Below are 9,790 nucleotides of genomic sequence, written 5' to 3'. Positions count from 1 at the left end.
AATCCATGATGTGGACAGGTGATGACATAATCTTGCAGCCTCTCCCATGCGTCGGCAATACTTTCATCAGGGTACGGAGTGAATCCAAAGATCTTGAGATGAAGCGACCGAGCCTTGCCAGGTGGAAAGAACTTGGATAGAAATTCTGCCTGAAGAACTTCCCAAGACGCAGTGCTAGTTGGCTGCAGAGAGTGAAACATTGACGAGCCTTCTCTACGAGTGAAAACGGGAACATACGCGTATAGATATGATCTTCAGTGGCATCTTTGTACTTGAAAGTCTGACAGATCTCTAGGAACTGTAGTAGATGCAGATTGGCGTCTTCTTTTCCAGTGAATGCAAGATGTCCGACCATATTGAGAAGGGCTCGATCGGCAGGAGCATTGCTTGAGGAATCTTCTGGGCTGTCGGCTTGAAAAGATCTTGAATTGGCCCGGTGTTCTAATCCATCATCATGCTTCTTCCTCGTGTAGATGAAGTAGTCGACGTCGACGAAGTAGTCGTAGTAGGATTGCCAAAAGTCAGCTTCTTCCTTGCAATAGAGAGTGCTGAGTCTTGATGAGTCAATTGCCTCTTGCGTGCATTGGCTTGCGAGTATAGATTCAAGATTATCCATGAAATTTGCAGGCAAATTACGATGCATCTGCCAGAAATTCTCCAATGTATGTCAGTACGCAGCCGTATCCATATGCAATATAAACGAATAGAATCAACTTAAAAGATCAAAATATTCTAGACAAATTCAATAGTTAGTCCCCGGCAACGGTGCCAGAAAAGCTTGTTGGTGACTTCTACGCACACTTATTCTAAACCGCAAGCGCACGGTGTCAATTGTGTAGCTTTTTCCTCAGAGTATTCCAAGGTTTATATCGAATCCACAAAAACTAACAAAGAACCAAATAATCTAGAACAAATAATCTACTCTAATAAGATAATCTATCATAAAGATGCATAGACAAAGCATAGCATGAATGTGAGGGAATTAATCTAATCCTAAGACTAAATCTAGAACTAACCAACAGATCAGATAGATGGAACGTGATAGCCAGATTAATCTTAATTAGTGGTTCAGCTGCATAAAGATAAGCAATGGTTAAAAAGCCTATTTAAACTCCTTGGATCACTCTAGACTTGATGACTAAGCGCCAAACCTTTCGCCCCTGTTCCTGTCACGACAACTAGGCTAGTCTACCAGCACTTTCGCCAATAACACAAATAAGCGTGCCTTAAATATTGTGAGGGTCAGCACAAATAGATCTAATCACCACGATTATACCTAATACGCTCTATTGTCTAACCGTGACTTAGACAAAGAGAGAAAAGCAAACTCACAAAAAAATGGAAATCAAGAAGAGCCAAGAGTAGCTTTAACCAAAGGATATCAACTATGAAAAGATGAAAGATAGATACATCACCTTGTTTAGTACAAACTTTGGGATGATCTGAACAGCTCTGGAACCTTGTCTAGATTAGAAGAGCTTCGGGCGATTAGAATAAGATTAGAGGCAATGAAGCTTCTAATTAAGCTCTAATTACCTTGGCTAATCTAATTAGACAACTAGACTAGTCTAATTCCAGTGACTAATCTAGCCTAATTAGATCTATCTAATTACCCAACACCTGGGGTGGCTCTAATCACGGATTTGTGATTATCTAATCTGAATTTGGTGTGCTCTGGGGCCGAGAATCCTTGCATATTTATTGGTGGGAGAAGTTGGTTCGTTGGCCGAGTCGGAGGAGGAAACCCGAGGGCACACGCCCATGGGTGGCCCCACACGCCCATGGGCGGCCCCGACTCCATCTCGGAGTTCCTGACCATCCTTTGGTCAGTAGCTTCCTTATTTCGTTTGTAGCCGACTCCAATTGTCTTTTTTGGTTCCATGTTTCCAGAATTTTCAGAATTTTGAGTTCAAACGTGCTTCCGGCGGAGTCTGTATCGTTGTAGATTTGATATAACTTTCCATGAATTTCTTGTCGACTCTAGAAATTCCAAAGCGGGAAAGCTGCTAAAAGGCCGAGAGCTTGATTGGGCTTGAACCGGGCTTGTCGGGCCATAGACTCCCATGGGTTTCCTGGAGGCACCCATGGGCGACTTGGCCCACCTAGCCCAGTAGCCTCGTGTATTTGTCAATAATTAAGTGTTTTTCTAGTGCTTCTCCAATTATGAGCTTTTCCTAGGTATTTTGTTGCCTTTTATAATATTCTACAAAACACTTTCAAAACGACAACATACTCTAAAATGGTTAAGATTAGTGGTAAAATAATGTAATATTGCTATGAACCATCAAATATATAAAGAGAATTTAGCACTAAAAATGTGCAATAATGAGTGCCAACAGGAGACATCTTTGTAAAGGCCTTGTAGTGAAACCCAGCTACACACCTCAAAAGTGTGTAAGTGCTAACGGGTATGGGCATACGGGAATCACGACTCGTGGGTAAATTGTAGAACATCTACAAAGTGTAAAACTGATATATCAGTTGTACTCATGGTCACGAGCGGCATGGACCTCACATGATTATAAATGAGTGTTTGGGAGTATGGTTGGTTGGTAACGGTGACTCTGGTTTTGGGTTGCCGAAGGGAAGATCGCGCAGTGTTGAGGGAGATGGTTGTGTTGTAAATGTTGGAAACTTTGGTTGTGTTGGAAAGGTTGGAAACTTTGGCCTAATTTGGAGGTTTAGAACCTTGATCTGCTGGATTTGGGATGTTCGGGATGACCTTACATATAGTAAAATACCATAGGGTGCTCTTCCAAGTTTGTTTTTCTCTCCGACCATTTATGCAAAAAAAAAAACCCTGTGTCTAGCTTTTCTTGTTTTGGCCAACATGTCATCTTTTACCACACTTGCTAAGTACGACAAGTGCTCACACTTGTAATACCCCAACAAATGCCAGTGAAGAGGGAAGATTCAAGCGAGCAAGGCAATAAAGCGTCCAACTAAGAAGCATCTTCTGGTCAAATGCCTGTGGAGAGCCCTGGAGTTTCCACTGTGGTGTAATGGTGTTTTGTACTCTGTTAGACTCCCCTGAGTCAATATTTAGCATGTTTATTTATAATTCAAGGTAGTAAACATGTGTATGTGATATTGTTCACCTGTGAAGTCATTGTGTGTATGACAAACTTGATCTTGGGCATACACACAACCGCATTTGGTTTGTTCCTTAAACCGGGTGTGACAAACATCGCTGGCGAACTGGGAGCCATTGTCAGTAATGATGTGGTTTAGAATACCAAACCATGCCACTATGATCCTCATGAACTTCTTGGCCGCTTTTGTAGTGATTTTTCCTATGGGCTCGGCTTTGATCCACTTGGTGAAGGTGTCGATTGCCATGAATAAGAATTTGTAACCGCTTTGGGCTCTTAGGAAAGGTCCCAAGAGGTCTAGACCCCATAACGTGAAGGGCCAAGAAAGATGAATGGTTTGCAGGGCTTGGGCTAGTCTTGTGGTCTGCCGTCTATAAAATTGGCATGGCTCACATTTCTTGACCAAGTCACAAGCATCCTGGAGGACAGTTGGACAATAGAATCCTTGATCAATAGCTTTCCTGATAGTGTGCGGAAAGAAGCATGAGAGCCACATATGCCTCTCATGGATTTCATAGAGCAATTTCTTGCTCTCTTCCTGGGAGATGCACTTCATCAAGATACAGCTACTCCCCTTGCAGTAAAGTGCACCTTCGATCAATGTATATTGTCTAGCATTCCACATGATCTTCTAGGCTGAAGCACCATCATCAGGGATCTCTTGACTTGTGAGGTACGCTCGGATTGGAGTCATCCAAGTCTCCTCGTGTTCGAGTAGGGCAGCCTCAGCAACTCGGGGCAGAGGGTTTGAGGAGCCTTTCCATGAAGACTCCGTTTGGCACTGGCGACATAGAGGAAGCAAGTCTTGCGAGCTGGTCAACTTGAAAATTATCCTTTTGGGAGACATATGTAACTTCTAGGCCATCAAAGTTTCGCTTGGGCTTTTGTACTACCGCCAAGTATCTGGCCAAGTTTTCGTCAGTGCACTGGTACTCCTTTTTTGTCTGGTTGACGATTAGCTGCGAGTCCCCTTTAACGAGCAGTCATCGAATTCTAAGTGATGTGGCTATTCAGAGCCCTGCTACAAGGCCCTCATATTTTGCCACATTGTTTGTTGCTCGAAACTCAAGATGGATCACATTGTTTGAGTCACTCACCTGTCGGTGGCACCAATATGACCCCAACCCCCGTGCCAGCAAGAGTGAAGGATCTGTTGAAGTGCATCATCAAATGATCGTTGTCCACCTTCTCCTCCATGGGCTCTGGGTTAGGCCACTATGCGAAGAAGTTAGCCAACATCTGGGACTTGATCACTATGCATGGCATGAACCAAACATTGTATTCTCCTAGGTCCACTACCCACCTGGATATCCATCCAACCGCCTCTCGGTTCTTGAGTACGTCACCAATTGGAAAAGTGGAGGGCACCGTGATCGTGTGTGCCTGGAAGTAGTGTCGTAATTTGCAAGAGGTCATCAAAACAGCATAGAGTAGCTTATGGACTTGTGGATATCTTGTATTTGCATTGTGGAAGACCTCACTGACATAGTACACCGGCCTCTGTATTTTGGCTCATTTCTCCGGGCACTCCTCTTCTACAACTAGCACCGTGCTCACCACTTGTGCTGTGGTGGAGATGTATAGCAACAACTCCTCACCCTATTCAGGAGAGGTTAAGAGTAGAGAAGAGGATAGATACCTTTTTAGTTATTGGAATACTGATTCTGCTTCGTCAGCCCACTCGAAATGGTCACTTTTCTTGAGGAGCTTGAAGAAAGGTAGGCCCTTTTTGCCAAATTTGGAGATAAACCGAAGGAGAGCCGCAATGCACCCATTCAGCTTTTGGACTTCCTTAAGTGTGCATGGTGAGCACATCTGGTCAATGGCTTTTATCTTCTTCGGATTGGCCTCGATCCCCTGACTGGATACAAGAAGTTGAGTAGCTTGCCGGAGGGGACTCCAAACATGCACTTCTTAGGATTACGCATCAGATGATGCCTTCTAAAGTTGTCAAATGTCTCCTGGAGGTTAGTCACCATATTGTCCTTTGTTCTTCTTTTGATCACAATATTGTCTACGTACACTCTAACGTTTCACCTGATCTATGATTTAAGGCAGTTCTGCAGTTCTGGATACCTCGTTGGTATGTGGCGCCAGTGTTTTTAAGCCCAAAAGGCACCTTTATGTAACATAACACATCGTAGGGAGTTCCAAAAGATGTCTTCTCCTCATCCTCTTTGCTCATGCTAATTTGGTGATACTCCAAATAGGCATCTAGAGAACTAAGCAGTTCACATCCTGAAGTCAAGTCGACTAGTTGGTTGATCCTCAGGAGAGGAAAATGATAATTCGGACAGGCCTTGTTGTGGTCGGTGAAGTCACTCGGGGTGCATCAATTCTTGGATGAATCCTGCTTTTAGGAGCTTGTCGATCTCCTCCTTGATGGCTTCTTTTCGGTTAGGTGCAAACCTTCTCAGCTTCTGCTTTACTGGTTTGGCACCGTGCTTGACAGCAAGCTTGTGCTCGATCACCTTCTTGGGAACACCGAGCATGTCAGACGGCTGCCACGCAAACACATCCTTGTTGCCCGGAAGAAGGTGACGAGATCGAGTTCCAATTTAGGGTCGAGGGTTGACCTTATCTTGACTGTCGTGGATGGCTCCGCCGGGTCCAAGGGTGTTGTTTTGATGTGGTGGTTGGGTCTGGCCACTACCTTAAGCCTTGAGTGTTTCTTGCTCGGCTCAGGGTCATTGGAGGGTGGTCTTTGGAACTGCTCGACCATATCTAGGCTTGCTTGGTCACACTTGAGGCCTGCCTTCTAGTCTTCCCAGATGGTGATGATCCCCTTGGATCCTCTCATCTTGAGAGTGAGGTAGACATAATGTGTTACTGCCATGAATTTGGCCAGGGTCAGGTGGCCCAAGATCGTGTTGTATGCTGTCTCAAAATCTTCCATGTCAAAGAGGACCTTTTCGTGAAGAAGTTGTCCAGCGTATCGAATATGACTGACAACTCTATCTGGCCCAACAGCGGTGATGACAACCCAGGCGTCATGCTGTGGAAAGGTTGGGCTCCTTGGTATCTGTATGGCGTCCAGTGTCTTGGCGAACAATAGGTTCTGCGTGCTGCCCCCATCAATCAGAACTCGGCCAACTTTGATGTTCCAGATGGTAGTCTTGACCACCAGCGGGTACCTACTGGGATGGAGGTACTGAGTCGGGGTGATCGGACTGGATGAAGGTGATCGGGACCTCTAACCACTTCAGGAACCTGGAGACCGAAGAAGCAATGGCATTGACCTCCCATTTGGTTTCCTTATACTGTCTTTGGTAGCCATATGAGGCTGAGCTCCTGAAGATATGGGCCAACATTTGGTCAGCCTCCGCAAAATCTGTGTCATCATCTTGCCTAGACTTCGAGATCAAGTCCTTGTCTGCGAACTTGATTTTCTCAACCTCCTTGTCAACTTGATTCCTAAGGACTTTGCAATCCTTAAAATCATGCTGGCTGGACTTGTTGATGGGGCACCGTGTTTTCCCTCTCCTAGTTTGACCCTTGTCGTCACCAGTATTCCGGGCCTTTGCCTGGTTGATTGCCAGGACTTTCGAGTCGGTGGTCTTCCACTTGTTCCCGCGGTTGTCATTCTTTTTGCCACCTTGCCTGGATGACTCAGCTTCTCCAGAGGAGGCTTGGCACCTCGCCTGTGATCATCCTTCTAGATACGTGCTTCTACCACAACGGCACATTCGTTGGCCACGGTGAACAATTCCTTGGCCGTCTTCGAAGGGTGGATTGCCAGTTCCTCCACTAGTCTCCAGTCATGCATGCCCCGGCGGAAAGCAATGATCACTGAGGTGTCTTATATGTCAGGTATCAAGTTGCATGTGCTGCTAAAGCATCGGATGAAGACCCTGAGGGACTCCTTCTCTCCATGTTCTAGTCAGTGTAGGCCGTCTTCCTTTCTTGAGCGCTTGTAGGTCTCTTGGAAGTTGGCCACGAATATGGAGCACAGGTGCGGCCAGGACTGCACAGAATCGGGTGGTAGGTTCATTAACCACGATTGGCTGACCCTTGCAGGACAGTTGGCAACTAATTTGCCATCACATTTTTGCCACCTCCTGCCGCCTAAATGATGGTGGTGTAGAATTGTAGGAACTCGGTTCAGCTAGTGCCACCGTCGTACTTTTTGATGGTTCCATGTTGGAACCTCTCTTGCCACCGAACAGCACAAAGGTCAATGCTGTATTCTCGGTAGCCAGTGACCACCCCACAGTCTTGGGAGATTGATGACGGTGAGGGCCCAGGGATCTGCTCGAAGATTGGTGCCGTCGGTGGTGAGCCGGTGAACAGCCCCTCGACAAAAAGGACTCGTGATGCCGACTTCGAACTAGTGACTTGTCTTGGAAAGATGAGCATGATTGGCTATCCTCCCGATCATCCCTCTCAAGTCTTTCCCTCTCGTAGTTTTCCCGTTCGTGGTCCTGTCTCCGACTATTAATGACGTCGCGGAGATCTCGTTGCTAGAGGGAATTCCTTAGATCTTGATGCTTGCCACGTTGCTGATGATTGGAGCTTTTCGCTACTGACTATTGTCGTCGGTGGGGTGAAGCCTTGGAGTCCTGACGCTGATCAATTGAGGTGTACTTTGATGACTTGGCTTGGTACTTACTGTTCTGAGATTTCTGCTGGCTCTAGTTTCCCAGTTGGCTCTCTTTGCCGACCTTGGGCTGCTTGTTCCTGTTATACTGCGGCACTGGTCAGCCTCGCAAGGTTCTGGAGCTGGGGGAATCAGCCAGTATGCTTGGGGCCGGAGATTCTAGGAGTAGTTGGATACCGTGGATGTTCTGAGCTGTGGTATGGAAGAGAGCTTTGCCGACGTCGTGGGGCTTTCGACGCGGCGGGGTCCAGGCAGATTAGCTAGACCAGTGTGGGGATTGGTTTTGGCCGGTCTGATCGACAGCTTGACCATCTTTCCCAACTACTTGGTTGTTCCCTGCCCCAGCGCCGTGTCCATCCGCCATATCCTTGGCGAGTTGTGGGTTGTCTTTGTCAGTCAAAGGTGGAAGCCACTACTACAGAACAGATCAAAAGTAGCATCCTATCAGTGACGGTTCAACAGTAACTGTGACTGAAGACGTATCCACTACTACAGAAAGGTACATCAGTGCCGGTTCAAAAACACTATCAGTGCCGGTTTTTGAACCGGTAATGATAATCCTGGACTATTAGTGTCGTGTCTGAAACTGACACTAAAAATTCTTTTCACTGCCGGTTCTCAGCTCCAATCGGCACTGATGTGGTTCCAGGAGAAAAAAAAATAAACGAGCCGGCCCGAGAGAGCTGGCTCCGCTCCTATCGCCGCGGTGCTCCCACCGCCGCCGTCGCCGCATGCTCAAATCAATTTATCTCATCCATACGAACACATCTCACAATTAAATTGACTTATCTAGTCCATACAACACATCTCACAATCAAATTCAATACAAAAACGCAAGAATGTGCACTAAATCACTACAAGATCTCGCATCGCCAGCAGTGACATCTGGCTTCACTGCTAGCCCTCATCGCCGAACTTGCCGTTGGGGGATCTCTTTTGCGCCGACACGCCACTCCTCATCCTGTGGCGGCAAGATAGAGAGAGAATTCGCACATGTGAGCCAGGAATGTGGATTGAATAGGAAAGAATCGGATGGGGAGCCTTATCGAAAACTTGCCTGACTGACTCCTGCTTGCATCGGAGGCTGGTGCGGAGGTACCCGCGTGTGTTGCACGGACTGAGGCTGACACCAGAGACGACCTTGGCACCTCCAGCCATCGTGTACTGCAGCTCCTGAAGCCGCGCCATGCATCGGTCCACCTGCGGACGGATTCAAAAGACACGCATTCACTGCCCGCAAGAATCGAATTGAACAGAGTGAGGATCCAATCCACTCCGCTCTTCTCTCACCTTCTTGAGCTTCTCACCGCCTCGCCAGTTGTGTTCTCGTACACGTCGGTGCCCTCTGCCACTGCCTCAGGATGGTGGTGGCTGAGCTGGTCGTCCCTGGGCCGGAGGACGCGTTGGGGCTAGACCTCCACCTGAACCTTGCACACGGCGGCTTGTGAGAAGAGCAGGGCCGACGGTGGGGGGGAGAAGGCAGCAGAGAGCGAGAGACGCAGAGGTGAGGAGATAAGGGAGTGAGAGAGATGACGTGAAGAGATAAGGGAGAGAGAGAGTCGGACGGGAGTTCGAGCCAAAATCCGGTTGGATTCCAATTTCGGGTCCGACGATGGGAGCTCAAGCCAAAATCCAATTGGATTCCAATTTCGGGTCCGAGGACGCATCAATGCCGGTTGTAGATGGAACTAGCATTGAAAAAAGACTATCAGTGCCGGTTTTTAGCACCTCACTTTTTTTTATGCGCGGGAGATTAAGAACCGGCACTGATAGTCCTTTTCAGTGGTGGTTTTTAGCACCTCACTTATTTTTCGTGTGCGAGAGATTAAGAACCGGCACTAATACATCTTCAGTAGTGGTTACTGTTTAATCAACACAGATAGGGCACTACTTATGACCAGTTCTGTAGTAGTGATCAGTGCAAGGTTCATAAACTCCCGCGCGCGAACAATGACTGAGGCGCTAAGAACCGGCACTGATAGTCACTATCAGTGCTGGTTTTATATACCAACTGGCACTGATCTCTGCTACAGTATAAAAGCCCACCTTCTCCCCTAAGCACGACCAGAACAGAGCCGCCTCGAGAGCAAGCAGAATAGCG

The 9,790-nt window shown here is 47.1% G+C and overlaps 1 non-coding gene across 1 annotated transcript; it reads left to right on the top strand.

The window, feature by feature from the left end:
- On the top strand, positions 1–101 carry LOC133889861 (small nucleolar RNA R71). Its single transcript, XR_009903943.1, has one exon. It is a non-coding gene; the product is annotated as a small nucleolar RNA R71 (small nucleolar RNA).
- Positions 102–9,790: the final 9,689 nt, after the last annotated feature.

This window comes from Phragmites australis, chromosome 13, assembly GCF_958298935.1.
Source record: "Phragmites australis chromosome 13, lpPhrAust1.1, whole genome shotgun sequence".
Classification (NCBI taxonomy): domain Eukaryota; kingdom Viridiplantae; phylum Streptophyta; class Magnoliopsida; order Poales; family Poaceae; genus Phragmites; species Phragmites australis.
The sequence above is the reverse complement of the archived record's forward strand: the minus strand, read 5'-3'. Positions and strand labels throughout refer to the sequence as shown.